Here is a 16823-nt window from a genome sequence, read left to right as displayed (position 1 = left end):
CTGTATCACCTAGCTGCCCCATGATGACATCTTTAAAATAAAATTGAGGGGTGAGAGGATTGCACTAGGGGAGAGGAAAGGGGAAAGGTAGAATAGGGTAAAATTCCACATGAAAGAAACAGGGGGAGAGATGGGGAAGGAGTAGGGTAGTGAATGAGCTTTACACTCATCAGAATTGGCTCAAAGACCTTAATCTCATCAGAGTTGGCTCAAGGAGGGTGGAGTAATGTATCTGACCCTTTGGGAAACTAGGAGGGAGAGGGGATGGCAGGTGGTGGTGAAAGAAGGAAGGGAAGATTGGGGGAGGGGGCAGTCAGAAGCAAATCCCTTTTGAGGTGGGATAGGGTGAAAGAAGATAGATAACAGAGTAAATATAATGGGGAAGGGAATAGAATGGAGGGAAACAGTTAACAATAGTAACTGTGAAAAAGAGAAAAGGAAAAAAAATATTTATGGCAACTCTTTGTGGTGGCTAAAAATTGGAAATTGAAGGAATGCCCATCAATTGGGGAATGACTAAACAAGCTGTGGTATATGATTGTAATGGAATATTATTGTGCTATAAGAAATGACAAGCTCTTTCTAGCAAGTCCAGAGCAAGACTGCTCAAGATGGGCCAGGAGATCTGTGGTCATAGAAAGGGCACGGGCTCCATCTTCTGTGCTCACGTGAGACACAGGAAAGGAGCCACCAAGCTCCAGGCTGTTGACTTCGCCGAGAGGCATGGCTACATTAAAGTTATCATAAAGGACATAATCCATGATCCAAGCTGAGGGGCTCCTCTTGCAAAAGTAGCTTTCCGAGATCCTTACCGATTTAAAAAGAGGACAGAGTTGTTCATTGCTGCTGAAGGCATCCATATTGGCCAGTTTGTGTACTATGGTAAGAAAGCTCAGCTCAATATCAGCAATGTCCTCCCAGTTGGCACCATGCCTGAAGGACCATTGTGTGCTGTCTTGAAGAAAAGCCTGGGGATTGGTAAGCTTGCTCGAGCATCTGGAAACTATGCCACAGTGATTTCCCACAATCCAGAAACCAAGAAAACACAGGTGAAGCTACCTTCAGGCTCTAAAAAAGTCATCTCCTCTGCAAACAGAGCTGTTGTTGCTGGAGGAGGTTGTATTGATAAACCTATCCTTAAGGCAGGTAGTGCCTACCACAAATACAAGGCCAAGAGAAACTGCTGTCCTCCTGTCCAGGGTGTGGCCATGAACCCTGCGGAACATCCCTTCGGAGGAGGTAATCACCAGCATATTGAAAAACCATCCACCATTCGAAGAGATGCTCCAGCTGGAAGAAAGGTTGGTCTCATCACTGCTGGTTGTACTGGTCACCTCCAGGGCACAAAGACTGTACAGGAGAAGGAAAACTAAAGTACAAAATCCTGACAATAAAAATTATTTTGGAAATTGTAAAAAAAAAAAAAAAGAAAAGGAAAGAAATGACAAGTAGGACGATTTCAGAAAAACCTGGAAAGACTCATATGAACTGATGTATAGTGAAGTGAGTAGAACCAAGAGAACATTGTACACAGTGACAGCATTATTGTTCTATGAGCAATTGTGAATTATTTAACTACTCTCAGCAATACAATGATCCAAGACAATCCCAAAAGACTAATGATGAAGCATACTACCCACCTCCAGAGAAAGAACTGATATTGATTGAACAAAGAAACTCCCTCCACAAATATAGAAAGGTAACTCTACAATTTATAGTCTTAGAGTTTTCCAAGGCACTGAGAAGTTAAGTGATTTGCCCAGGATCACACAGCTAGTATATGGCAGTCAAGGCATGAACCTACATTTTTCTAACCCCAAAGTCATCCCTTTATAAGTTGCTTCTCCATAGCATGAAGAGTGGAAAATTGATCTCCTCAGGTATGAAACTTTCAATCTTTTAGACCCAGATTGGGTCAGCCATTCTAGAAATCAGTTTGGAATGATGTCACTGACTTGTGCATACCTTTTGACCCTGCAATACTTCTATTTTAAGCCTTTCCTTTAAGAGATCAAAGATGGGGGCAGCTAGGTGGCACAGTGGATAAAGCACTGGTCCTGGATTCAGGAGGACCTGATTTCAAATCTGGCCTCAGACACTTGACACTTACTAGCTGTGTGACCCTGGGCAAGTCACTTAACCCTCATTGCCCCACCCCCAAAACAAATAAAAAAAGAGAGAGATCAAAGAAAGAAGACACGGAGATGCATGTACAAAAATGTTTGTAGCAGCTATTTTTTGTAATGGCAAAAGAACTGGAAATTAAGGAGGTGTCCATTATTTGGGGAATGGCTGAACAAATTATGGCACATGAATGTAAGAGGAGGAGGAGGAAGAAGAAGAAGAGGAAAAGAGGATAAATGGGGTAAGATCCTTGAAAATGTTAAGAGATCCTTGGAAATTCCAATTCCTTAGAATGAACATGACAGGCCAGAAAGTATCACAGACAAGCATGATAGCTTTGAAAGCAATAGGTTGAATTTATTATATACTTCAAAAGAAAAATAAGATTAACATAATAGAGATCTAGTTTTATGTGCAGTCCTTTTCTTTTGTTCGATATATGTGGAAATGTGCAGTTTATTTACTATTTCTTAAGTTCAGAATTTTTTAAATTCTATTTTTCAATAAAATTTTTTTAAAAATTACACTGGGGGGGGGCAGGCAGCTAAGTGGCACAGTGGAGGACCTAAGTTCAAATCCAGCCTCAGACACTTGACACTTACTAGCTGTGTGACCCTGGGCAAGTCACTTAATCCTCATCGCCCCACCAAAACAAACAAAAAAGTGATGTTATAAAAAAAAAAATTACACTCAGGCAAGCAAACCTAGAGATGATTCTGATTCAAAAACCAAAAAGTGTAGCTTTGGATCATAGATAGTAACAAGATGGAAATCATTTGACAGAAAAATCTTTGAGGATTCCCAAAGAGACAATGAAATGAGATTTTAAAAACAAATGCTTTGTTTTCCCTTTCCTTAAGGGATGTTGTCAATCCCCATGCTCCTCAGGAACATAGAGATAGTAAGATTTTCTGGGAATAAAATTGATCCTAATGCTATCTAACTCTATTTTCCAAAGCAATAGCATTTTGATTGACTTTTATGTAAATTTTTTTCTTCAGAATACCTCAGTAGTCACTATGAAAAGGCAAAAGCTAGTGAATAAAACTCATATACCAGAGATATATAGATATAACCTATATCAGATTACCTGCTGTCTAGGGGAGGGGGGGAGGGAGGGGAGGGAGGGAGAAAAATCTGAAATTGTAAAGCTTGTATAAACAAAAGTTGAGAACTATCTTTACATGTAACGGAAAAAATAAAATACCTTATACATTAAAAAACAAACAAACAAACAAACAAAAAAAACCTCATATACCAGCCTCACTGTTAGGGTTATCTTTGGAATGCTCACTAAAAACTTCTGTTTTCTTTGTAGTGATGCTATTGTAAACCATTGACCCTGAATTTAGCCTGAATCCTCACTCAGTTCCCCAAAGTCTCATAGAAATCTCCTAAAACTTTGGTTCTGATGCTACTAGGGAAACTGAGACTAGAATAGGGTGTCCTTTCTTTCTTCTTCCATCTTCCTCTTTATTTTATGCACATCTCTCCCCCTCTTTTTTTTTAACTGAAATGAGAGGTAACATGCCATTTAATTTAGGTCCCTCTTTCCCTTAATCCTTGTCTAGAAACTCTCTACAATCTCCAGGTCTCTGCTGGGAAACTGAGCAACAGCTCCAGCTCCCAAAGATTTTAGCTAAGGTTCAGCCTCCTCCTTAAGGCCCAGGGGAGAGCAAGACACCCCCTAATAGGATATGTTTCCATGGTATTGTCCATCTTGAGTGAAAATCAGGTTCCTAATCTTTTATCTGGAAGATGAACTCTTTTAATAGTGGTGATTCTGGGTTGAGACATCGAGATTCTCTCTAATCAGTAATCCTAAGGAAAGAATTAGTATCTAATCACTGGTTATATGGCTGGAGAAAAATTTTAGTTTTCTGTTTGAGGTTAAATGACTTCAGCAGGGATCAAATTCACGATTTTGGTCTCAAAATCATGATATGAAAGGATGTAGAAAATCAACATTTTAACAGATATTAAACGCTGACTCTAGAAAAGAAAATGTGCTAAGAATTGAGGATGTAAAGACAAAAATGAAACCGTTTATAACCTCAAGAAATTATATTTGTCAACCTGAATTTAAATGAAAACAGTCATTTGTCAAATGGGGATGCTACCTGTTCTACCCAGATCATTAGGTTGTTGTGAAATTCAAACTAGATAATGTATGGAAAGTGCTTTGCATATTTTAATGTCCTATAGAAATATCAGTTGAGGGGGCAGCTAGGTGACGCAGTGGATAAAGCACTGGCCTTGGATTCAGGAGTACCTAAGTTCAAATCCGGCCTCAGACACTTGACACTTACTAGCTGTGTGACCCTGGGCAAGTCACTTAACCCTCATTGCCCTGCAAAAAAAAAAAAAAAGAAAGAAAAGAAAAGAAAAAAAGAAATATCAGTTGTTATTAGAATAGTGATATCTAGACCTCAATCCTTGAATCACATCTGGTTCTTTCTTGGGTAACCTGTGACTCTTCCAGACCTGTAGTTTCTCTATTTGGACATCACATTATACTAAATTGCACAGTATATATACAATAATCACGACATTTTTTTGTTACCGGTGATTGTTCATGACAGCTCATGACACAGGCACATATATAACTTATAGATTTACAAAATGCATTTTTTATAATGATGTGGGGAGGTATGCAGTGTCCAATATTGGTTTCAAAAGATAGATTATGAAACACCTCTTCCTTTTCTTCTTGAAAAAATGGGGGATTTAAGGAGTCATATACGGCATACTCCCTCAAATGTAATGGTCACATCAGCTGTTTTTGCTTAACAGAAAATTTTATGGAGTGAGAAGAAGGAGGAGGATAATAGGTAATATCTGTGGTATCTTTAAAAAAATCAATAAAACTTTTAAAAAATCCTCTACTTAAACTTCAGGAATCAACGAAACACCATAAAAACAAAAATGTTAAAAAATATGGAAAAATATGACTATAAAGTCAGGGCAGCTAGATGGCACAGTGGATAGAACACTGGGCTTGGCATCAGTCAGGCTTATTTTCATGACTTCAAATCCAGCCTCAGATATTTACTATCAAGTCACTTAACCTTGTTTACCTCTGTTCCTCATCTGTAAAATAAAGTGGAGAGGGGCAGCTAGGTGGCGCAGTGGATAAAGCACTGGCCTTGGATTCAGAAGGACCTGAGTGCAAATCCATCCTCAGACACTTGACACTTAACTAGCTGTGTGACTCTGGGCAAGTCACTTAACCCTCATTGCCCTGCAAAAAAACAAAACAAAACAAAAATAAAGTGGAGAAGGAAATGGCAAACCACTCTTTTCTTTGTCAAGAAAACTCCAAAATGGGGTCACAGAGAGCTGGATGCAATTGAAACAACTGAAAACAACAACAACAACAATGGCTATATGTGAAAACAATCTGAGGGTTTTAGTAGACCACAAGCTCAATCTGAGTTAGTAGCTTGATGATCTTAAATTACACGAATAGAAACATAATATGCAGATTAAGAGATGCAATAATTTTGTAATCTGCAGTATATATCTGGAGCATTGTGTCCATATTGGTGAGCCACTTTTAGAAGAGATATTGACAAATCTGTTTGAAAGATGAATGGGAAAGTAAAGGAACTGGAAACCAAGTTATATAAGGATTTATTGAAGGGATGGTTAAAGAAAAGATTTAGGATACACACATGATACTTTAGTTGTCTTCAGATATTTATAGGTTGTTATATCCTTTCTCATTGGGTAAACATGTCATGACTTACAGTGAATGGGATTTAAGTGAGAGAGGGCTGTGCAAAAGTCACCAGCCTCACTCTCTCCTCCAGAGCCATCTGGGTCCAGTGGTGAGAGACAGATCAGGATGACTGGAGACAGCCCAAGATATTTGGGGCAATTGGGGTTAAAGTCACACAGCTAGTAAGTATCAAGTGTCTGAGACCAGGTTTGAACTCACATCCTCCTGACTCCAGAGCCAGTGCTCCATCCACTGTGCAACCCAGCTGCCCCTGTAAGAGGAGGAACAGGCATAGGGAACATGATTATTCTAGATGGCTCCTGTTCCTAGGACTGTGCCCCAGGTGGAACTTCTCTCTCTTTCTATCACCAAAGCAACACTGCTGTTATCATCTGCCAGTCTGCTAGTGTCTTCTGCTGGGCTCCTTTCTCTAGAGCAGTTTTATACTAAAAAAATACAAGCTACTGGTAACTGCAGATTTCCAGTAGGCAACTATTGCCACCTGCTGGGTCTTTGATGAATTATTGTTGCTATATTGGGCTCTTTCCTGAACAAAAGTAATCACAGATTTTTTTTTTTTAAATACATCTAGACCAGAGCTTCTTAACTTCTTTTGTGTCATGTACCTTTTTGGATGTCTGAGGAAACTCACCAACTCCTCAGAGTAATGTTATTAAATGAACTAAATTAAATACATAGGAAGGAAACCAAACATATTGACATACAATTATTAAAATATATACTTAAAAAAAACCACAAGTTCATAGACCACAGATTAAGAACCCCAGATCTAGATCATAGACTTGGTGCTATTCTGGCTCTTTTGTAAGTCAGACCCATCAAAATAACCCCTTATCCAGGAAAAAACAAGCAAATCTCTTAGATCTGACTTTTGAACATGAATTAATGAATGAGATAACAAAGGAATGAATTTTAAAAGTATGAGACAGTCAGTACCTTGAAGGAGTATATTCTAATGTTGGGGGGAGACAATACTTACTGGGAAAGGTGACAGGATGGGTATTTGGTTATCTTCTCAAGGTCTCCACATATTTCTTTCAAATCATTCCTCCCCAAACACTTGGCAGTCCTTGTGTCCCTATTAGTAAAGAGGAGAAGGATGAGAGACAATAGAATTAAGGAGAGAATTCTAGTAGTGAGGGAATTGGGAGAAAAGATTACATCAACAAAAATTTGTTGAATACCAAACTTTGTGTCAAGCAATGAGCATACAAAAAAAAATAAGACCTGATGCTTTCTTTCTTTTTTTTTTTTCATTTTTTTGGGTGGGGCAGTTGGGGTTATGTGACTTCCCCAGGGTCACACAGCTAGTGAGTGTTAAGTATCTGAGGCTGGATTTGAACTCAGGTCCTCCTGAATCCAGGGCCTGTGCTCTATCCACTGGGCCACCTAGCTGCCCCCTGATGCTTTCTTTCTTTCTTTCTTTCTTTCTTTCTTTCTTTCTTTCTTTCTTTCTTTCTTTCTTTCTTATTTTTATTTTTTTTAGTGAGGCAATTGGGGTTAAGTGACTTGCCCAAGGTCACACAGCTAGTGTCAAGTGTCTGAGGTTGCATTTGAACTCAGGTACTCCTGACTCCAGGGCCTGTGCTCTATCCACTGTGCCACCTAGCTGACCCATGTTGATGCTTTCTTGAAAGGAAATTTGTCCTGTTTGGAAGGTAGGATGTTTGCATAAAAAGGTGAATAAAAATATAAGGTGAGATATACTGAGGTCCAACTGAGTAGTTGGACAATAGAGTAGTAATTGTAGAGGAAGCAAGTGATCCCTAATGGCTCTGTGCAGTTCAGGAAGGCTCCAATGAGATCCAGAGATTTGAGTTGAAAAAAAAGGGTAAATAGGATTTAGACAAAAGTGTGTTATGGGAGAAAGAGCACTGGCTCTTAAATCAAGGGACTTGGTTTCAAATCCCCTCTTTGATATTTATTTGCAATCTTGGTCAAGGCATTTAATATCCCTTAGCCTCTGTTTTCCCTTCTGTAAAATATGGGAGTTGGTTTAGTTGGCCTCTGAGGTCCTTTTCTATGATCATAGGAAGGGGAGAAGTCCTGATGAGCTGACAATAGGTATGGTATTTGGAACAGTGAAAAGATCAATCTGGCTGAATGAAAGGGAACATATCAGAGAATTATGGGAGGTTGGATGAAGGAGGTAGGTGGTCCTGGCTATAGAAAGCTTTTGTTTTTTGTTTTTTGTTTTTAGTGAGGCAATTGGGGTTAAGTGACTTGCCCAGGGTCACACAGCTAGTAAGTGTTAAGTGTCTGAGGCCGGATTTGAACTCAGGTACTCCTGACTCCAGGGCCAGTGCTCTTTCCACTGCGCCATCTAGCTGCCCCTATAGAAAGCTTTTAATGCTAAGGAGTTTGGACTTTGAAAATGGTGAATAAATGTGGAAATAGAAATAGGTAAATTGAAGGTGGATGAAAGGGAAAGATCTGGAGATTTTAGGCAATATAACATTTTTTTGTAATGCAGTTTGAATTTCTCCTGAAAATCTGATAGGTTAATATTTCTGCTGCTGGCATGCTCACTTCATTTCTACAAATACAGGCCAGGGACAGAGTCTGAAAGCATATAGTTTTAAAAATTAAAGAGGCTTAGTCAGAAGCATGGCTCGGGGCCCATCCCAAGCACTGCCAAAGAGAAAACTCAGATTTGCAGTTAATCATTTCACATTGCAAACCACATGCCTGCTAACCCTGTACCTCTGACTGATTCCTGCTGCCTGGAGAGGAGAGAATGATTGCTGCCCCCTAGTGGTCTTCCCTGAAAGCTGAGCAAGTGAAGCCTGGTTATTAGCTCCTCTACTGGGTTAGGGAATCTTGAAACCTAGGAAACACTTGAGAAATCAGCCTTTTTCTTCTTGAGACTGTGGCCTGAGATTCCAGACATTCGATACACAAATTCGTCCTGTTCCAGAGAGTCAGAAGAAAATAACACACTCCATTGGAGATGCACCTCTTATGCCAGGACCCTCATTCAGGCTTGATGTTGTGGCAAAATGGGGCATGAGTAAATCATTGAACATTGCACAAAGGAGGTTTAGTAACATGGTAAGAATATGCGACAATGATACAGTGGATAGTTAACTTCTCTGTAGGTGGTTCCCCTTGTCTCCCTCAGTAAGTCATCAGAATATGGTGGCTCCCATGGTCTTAGGTACCTGCAAAGTGAAGCCTCAGAGTCCATATGGCTGGGACTTTTTATGATCCTACAGGACTAGGAGGAGTAGCCAGGTGGTACAATGCTAGACCTGGAATCAGGAAGACCTGAGTTCAAATCTAAAATCATACACTAGCTATATGACCCTGGGTAAGCCACTTAACCCTGTTTGCCTCAGTTTCCTCATCTATAAAATGAACTGGAGAAGGAAATGGCAAACCATTCCAAGTGTCTTTGCCAAGAAAACCCCAAATGGGGCCATGAAGAGTCAGACAATAACAACCTGATCAGGAAGGTGTAACATGGAAGCCAAAATCAATCAATCAGGTCCCAAGGAAGCTTTGTCTTCCCATATTACAGTTGTGTGTATGTGTGAGTGAAGTGTCAGTGGTCACTGGTCCCATCATCATCTCCTTGTCTATCTATGAGTCCTTGTGCTTCTACAAAAATGAAATATCAAGTCAGCCATTGATTTAGTTCAGTCTCTGCTATATATAAAGTCTCCATTTCCACATTTGTAAAATCAGTGGATAGGATGAGATAACCTCTAAAGTCCCTTCCAGCATTAAATCTATGATCTTGTGTACTAGAACTAGAAGGAATAGGACACAAATCAGTCAAGATTTGATGGGCAATTGGCATCCATAGGTGTGGGTGATATTTGTGGTGGGCAAATCCAGATGGAACAACATAGAGTAGCAGCCAACTGTCAACATGGTGGGGTACGAGAAGAAAGGGTCCCTGAATTTAGATTTGAATTGGGGAATTTGAAGTTAGTTCTTGATTCTAAGTCTAGCACTCTTACCTACTGTACCCCCTAGCTACCTGGGGATCATATTCACCAAGACCATCATTTTACAAGTAAAGAAATTGAGGCTCGGGAAGCTCAAATGCCCTTTGTTGTTGTTCAATCCTTTTTTTCCAGGCAAGACTCCATTTGGGGTTTTCTTGGCAAAGATATTTTGGCCATTACCTTCTTCAGCTCATTTTACAGATTAGGAAACTGAGGCAAACTGGGTTAAGTGACTTGCCCAGGGTAGCACAGGTAATAAGTGTCTGAGGTGGGATTTGAACTCAGGAAGATGTGTCTTCCTGATTCCAAGTGTAATGGGGGGAATGGGGTACGGGTTTGGGTTAGGGGTTGGGGTTGGGGTTCTTAGGAATTCCTCTTTAAAGAATGACACCCTCTTGCACACAAAAGTAGTTAGAATAAGGTCATAGTTTATTTAGGGGCAAGGGAAGGGAAGGGTGGGGGGAGGGAAACCATGACAGAAATCCTGGGACTTCTCATGGGGAGATAGGCACAACGCATGTGGCTCAGAGGTACCAATCTCCTCCAGCAGGAGACTGGAAGGTACTTTTATAGAGGACTGATGGGGGGAGGGGTGACCATTTGACTGTGGGAAGTTCCTCTAGTGAGGGAGGACCATCCCCCACTGGTGGTAGCTGGGGGAATTGGGTGAGGAGTGGAGGACCATCCCCCACTGGTAGTGACTAGAGGAATTGGGTGAGGGGTGGCTAGGGATCCCTCTTCAGGACATAAAGGCTGAAGCCACACCCAAATTTATCTCCCCAGGGTAAGGGAGACCAGAATGAAGGATAAGAATCCGAAGCTAGCTCAATCCGATTTGGTTCCACTTATCTCTCTAGGCATCATCTGTCCTCTGTTTTAGTTTCTCAAGAAGATTCCTTGATGTGCCCCGGAGAACTTCTGGGGTGCTCTGCACCCCATGACACAAGCCTAATACTCTATCCACTGTGCTACCTAGCTACCCCTCAAATGCCCTAGCTATTTAGTATACCAGTGTTGTAAATAAACCCCAGGTCTCCTGGGACTCCCCAAGTCCCATGGGCCTTGAATAATTATATTCACAGTACATTCCACCACACCTGTTTCAAAGTCCTCCTAATGTATAGTTCTTGCCTTATCATCCCAACAACCCTCAATCCATAGTTTCCTATCATGCATGGGGAAAACCCATCTGAAGTTGATAAGATAATGGCAATTACATTAGATTTTTTTTTCTTTCTGGACATTTGAAGCTCTCTGGGCTGCTACTTGTGTGAATTCATAAATTCTCTGCTAATGGAGGTGCTTGAACCCAGATGACTTCATGCCAGGGCTGATATAGGGGAGAATCCTTTCATTAGGTAAGATATTGGAGCAGATGATCTCTGAATTATCTCCCAACTCAAACACTCTGTGACACAGACCCTCCATGCTAATCCACATGGGGAGAAGGTCAGGAAAGGAAGTGTTTTCTCCCCTGTACCTGCAGTGTGATGCCCTCCAGCTACAGTATATATCCTGAGGCTTGGGATCCAAGGGGATTTGGAGGAGAAATCCCCGGTAAAGCTGCTTCAGGGCCCTCCCTCCACATGGCACCAAACAGCCTTTCTGCTGCTTTGCCTAAGGTCATTCACGAGTCTGGGGAGCCAGATTTTTTATCTCAGTTGAGTGCCCTTTTCAGTATATTCTACTTCCTCTAAGACACATAGCAATAAACTCTCTCACCAGAGTCACAGTGATGAATGAGTTGTCCGGTTTGGTTTTTGTTGATTGGTTTGTTTTGTTTTAAATGAAACATGCCTAGAATCCTTAGGAGATATTTGGAGCACTCTGGAAATCCCGAACAATAATACATCTTTTTTTTTTTTTAATTTCTCCTGGGAATCACACAGTATCCAAGGTTGCTACTAGCAGCCAGTGTACATCTCACTTTACAGAACTCATGAAAAGACTTGGCCTCTGATACTAGGCAGAAGGTGTATCATCTGTCTTCAAAAATATATAATAAACATGGTGATATTCTAGATGAGACAGTAAAGAGTGATTGCAAGTTTGGGGGTTGGTTTGTGTGTTTTCAATGAGGTAGGCGACTTCAGGGAAAAAGAACTTTCAAGAGGGAGTAGAAAGAAAAGTGAGGAAGCTGAGACTGGCCAGACACAAAGGGTAGGAGGTAAGAAGTCAGAAGTCAGAAAGTGGGAGGGAGGGATAGAAAAGCTGAGAGAGAAAGACAGAAAGATAGAAATGCAGAGACAGAGAGACCAAAACAGAGACAGAGACAGAGAGACAAAGGCAGAGACAGAGACAGAAAAACAGACAGGCAGACAGAAGTAGAGAGAGACAGAGACAGAGACAAAGAGAGACACACAGAAAAAGGAACTAGATGGAGAAATAGACAGGAATATATATATATATATACAGAGAGAGACATATATAGACATATATAAATAATATATTGATATGGTGGGAAATGGGGTACAGGTTGGGGTTGGGGTTCTTGGGAATTCCTCTTTAAAGAATTACACCCTCTTGCACACAAAACGTAGTTAGAATAAGGTGATAGTTTATTTAGGAGCAAGGGAAGGGAAGGGTGGGGGGAGGGAAACCATGAAAGAAATCCTTGGACTTTTCATGGGGAGATTTGGCATAAAGCACATGGCTCAGAGGTACCAAATCTCCTCGAACAGGAGACTGGAAGGTACTTTTATAGAGGCCTGATGGGGGTGGACCATCTGCCTGTGGAAAGTTCCTTTAATGAAGGTGGACCATCCCTCACTGGTGGTAACTAAAGGAATTGGGTGAGGGGTGGCTACAGATCCCTCTTCAGAACACAAAGGCCGAAGCCACACCCAAATTTATCTCCCCAGGATAAGGGAGACCAGAATGAAGGGTAGGAATCCCAAGCTAGCTCAGTCCGATTTGGTTCCTCTAGGCGTTATCTGTCCTCTGGTTTAGTTTCTCAAGGAGAAGATTCTTCGGTGTGCCCCAGAGAAATTCTGGGGTGCTCTGCGCCCCATGACAATATGTTTAAGTCTTACAAGCTAGATACAGTTATATGTACATGTATGTGTACGTGTACGTGTATGTGTATGTGTATGTGTATGTGTATGTGTATGTGTATGTGTATGTGTATGTGTATGTGTATGTGTATATGTATATGTATATGTATATGTATATGTATATGTATATGTATATGTATATGTATATGTATATGTATATACCTGGGTCTGTCTCTCTCTTTCTTAAAAACTAAAACTACCGGGGGCAGCTAGGTAGCGCAGTGGATAAAGCACCAGCCCTGGATTCAGGAGGACCTGAGTCCAAATCTGACCTCAGACACTTGACACTTACTAGCTGTGTGACCCTGGGCAAGTCACTTAACCCTCATTGCCCCACAAAAAAATAAAAAGACTTACTAGCTGTGTGACCCTAGGCAAGTCACTTAACCCCAATTGCCTCACTAAAAAAAAAAAAGAAAGAAAAAGAAAAGAAATTTAAAAAAAACCCCTAAAACTACCTGTGGGTTTTAGAAGGCTTCAAGCTTAAGGAAAGCCAACACTGTGACATGGTTAATGGCATCTCAGTCTGAATTTTAAGAGTGGCATAGTGTCCAGGACCAGGTGCAAGCTCTATGAAAAATCAGTTGAAATCTCTCTTTTTTGTTTTGTTTTGGTTTTTGGTTGGGCAATGAGAGTTAAGTGACTTGCCCAAGGTCACACAGCTAGTAAGTGTCAAGTGTATGAGGCCACATTTGAACTCAGGTCCTCCTGAATCCAGGGCCAGTGCTCTATCCACTATGCCATTTAGCTGCCCCAGTTGAAATCTCTCTTAGTGGACCCATGATCTCTGCTTTTCAGGTATGTGCATTTGAATAAGAGGCAAATTTGTGGAGAAGCCATCACATGTAAGGCTTTGAATTAATTCTAAAGTTGTCATAATATGATCGACATAAGATCGTATTATGCTAGAATAAGGAAAACAGCAATATTGAAATGAAAAGAACTGCTGAAGCAAGTGAATGCAAATTTATGAAGTAGTATTATTAGTAGTAGTACTAATACTAGTAGTAGCACTACTAGTAGTGTACTACTAGTAGTAGAAGTAATAGGTGTTTGGGGGGACTTATGACCTGGATGGGGGGGGGGTAGCTCACCCAAAGAATTGGAGGATCATCATGAATCTTGTAAAATAAAAAGAGATTTATTAGGAGAAAGGGATATATGTCCGGGTGTAATGGAGGGAGTTACTGTCCCACTGGAGTAAGAGAAGACCTAGTCTTTTGTATCTTTTCAAAACAAAGAAAGGGAAGGGAATTACGAGGTAAGGGGAAATACAAAGACTGGGGCCAGATAACTAAGAGGGGATCTTTGATGATGGGTTTTCAGTAGGATATGCAGCATCCATGCATATCCTCTTGCAGACCTTGGTATTGTTTTATCAACATACTGGGGTCATGCCCTGCCACACCTCGTACCTGAGGTGGGAGAGAGAGAGCTGCTTATTCCCTTGGGTCCCACAGTATTCCCACAACAGTAGGGGTAATAATAATAATAGCTGGGGTTTAACTAGTACTTTAAAATTCTCAAAGCGTTTTACAAATGTTATCTTATTTTATCTTCACAAGAACCCTGACAGATAGATATTATCATTATCCCTATTTGATAGATAAGGAAACTGAGGTAGTCAGATGTTCCATAACTTGCCTAGGATCACACAGCTAGCAAGTGTGTCTAAGACTAGATCTGATCGCTGATCTAGTGCTCTATCCACTTGGAGCACCTAGCTGCTACAAAGATATCTTTATTCTTCAAGAGAGACAGGTAAAATTACACAGGGTTTGACTATGGCTCTGAGATAATGTATTTACAAATAGGTTTTTAGTTTTTAGTTTTTTTTTTTTTTTTTTTTTTGCGGGGCAATGGGGGTTAAGTGACTTGCCCAGGGTCACACAGCTAGTAAGTGTCACATGTTTGAGGCCGGATTTGAACTCAGGTACTCTCGAATCCAGGGCCAGTGTTTTATCCACTGGGCTATCTAGCTGCCCCCTACAAATAGGTTTTTTTTAAAAAAAACACCTATGGTGTTTCCTGTTATTATAAAGAAAAAACTACCATAATTGCACATACTTAAACTACTTAGGGAGAGGCAGAATGCTATAGAGGGTCAAGAGTAGAATTTGGAGGCAGGTCAAGACCTAGGTTCAAGTCCTGTCCCTGACACATGCTGACTGTGTGACCATTAGCAAGGCACATAACCTTTCAAGGTCCTAATAACTTTCTAAGATTATAAAATCATAGAGCAATTGTTGAACTGCTTGGGTAAAAGGAATTTTCTTACCAGGAGTACCCTGGACCAGAGAAATCATAGGATTGGATATTTTTAAGAACTGAATAAAACTTCCCTTCCTTTAGGGGCTAGTCTGGATTGATTCAGCCAAAATGCTTTTTCTGTGGTTTCTTCTGGGGATTTCACTTATGAAATCATTAACCAGAAAGTGAACAGGCTAAGAAGCAAGCCAGACTTCTACAATAACAGTTTTTGTTTTCAGGAGGAAGTTAGAATATCCTGCCAATGCCATTCACTGACAGTGCTTCCTCATATGGTGATTTGTCATTAAGCCACCAGCAATTTATGTAAGCTCCTGAGTATTCCATTGATAAACATCTACATTTACAAGTCCTTTTGTTAATCAAACAATCAACAAGCTTTTAATAAAATGTCAGCCAGGTACAGTGCTAGGTTATGGGCATACAAATGCAAGAACAGGAAGTCCATTCCCTCAAGGAGTTTACAGCCCTTGGGAAAGACATGGTATGTTCACAGAAAAGGAAATACAAGGTGGATACAAAGTGTTTTCAGGTAGGATGGTGGCAGCAATAACAACGGGAAGAATCAGGAAAAGTTTTAAAGGAGGTGACTTTAGCTGAGCTTTGAAGGAAGTTAGGTAGAGGTGAAAAGGGACAATATTTCAAGCATATGTAAAGTTGTCAACTTGTTATTTAGAGTCCATTCTGCAAAATGCCAGGCTGGATGAGTCAAAAACTGGAATTAAGGGCTCCTGGAAAAATATTAGCATTCTCAGAAATGACAGTGATACCACTCTGATGGCAGCAAATGAAAAGGAGGGTGAAAGAGGAGAGCGTAAAAGCTGACTTGACACTTTAACACCAAAAAAACCCCCCAAAAACCCAAGATCATGACAATTAGTACTATCACTTCTTTTTTTGTTTGTTTTTGCTTGTTTTGTAGGCAATGGGGGTTAAGTGACTTGCCCAGGGTCACACAGCTAGTAAATGTCAAGTGTCTGAGGGTCGGCACTTTAACCACTGCGCCATCTAGCTGCCCCCTAGTCCTATCACTTCTTGAGAAATAGAGGGAGGGGGCAGCTAGATGGCACAGTGGATAGAGCACCAACCCTAAAGTCAGGAGTACCTGAGTTCAAATCCAGCCTCAGACACTTAACACTTATTGGCTGTGTGACCCTGGGCAAGTCACTTAACCCCAATTGCCTCAAAAACAAACAAACAAACAAAAACAAAAATGAGAAATAGAGGGAGAAGAAATGGAAGTAGTGTCAGATTTTATATTCTTGGGCTCAAAGATCACTGCAGATAGCTATTGCAGCCATGAAAGTAAAAGATGTTTGCTCTTGGAGGGAAAGCTATGGTAAATCTGGACAGCATACTAAAAAGCAGAGATATCACCATGCCAACAAAGGTCCATATAGTCAAAGCTATGGTTTTTCCAATAGCAATGTATGACTGTGAGAGTCGGTCCAAATTTTATCCTTCCTTCCTTCCCTCCCCTGCTCCTCCTTGAAGAAGCAAGCAAGCAATTATGTAAAACATTACCATATTAGTCATTTCGTACAAGAAAACTTGAATTAAAGAAACTGAAAAAAAGCATGCTTCAGTCTGTGTTCAACCAATATCAGTTTTTTTCTTTGAAGGTGTATGGAATGGGGCAGCTAGGTGGCACAGTGGATAGAGTACTGGCCCTGGAGTCAGGAG

General features: G+C 40.7%; 1 pseudogene; it reads left to right on the top strand.

The window, feature by feature from the left end:
* Positions 1-611: 611 nt before the first annotated feature.
* Positions 612-1433, top strand: LOC122746182 (annotated as a pseudogene).
* Positions 1434-16823: the final 15390 nt, after the last annotated feature.

This window comes from Dromiciops gliroides, chromosome 3 (genome assembly GCF_019393635.1).
Source record: "Dromiciops gliroides isolate mDroGli1 chromosome 3, mDroGli1.pri, whole genome shotgun sequence".
Taxonomy (NCBI): domain Eukaryota; kingdom Metazoa; phylum Chordata; class Mammalia; order Microbiotheria; family Microbiotheriidae; genus Dromiciops; species Dromiciops gliroides.
The sequence above is the reverse complement of the archived record's forward strand: the minus strand, read 5'-3'. Positions and strand labels throughout refer to the sequence as shown.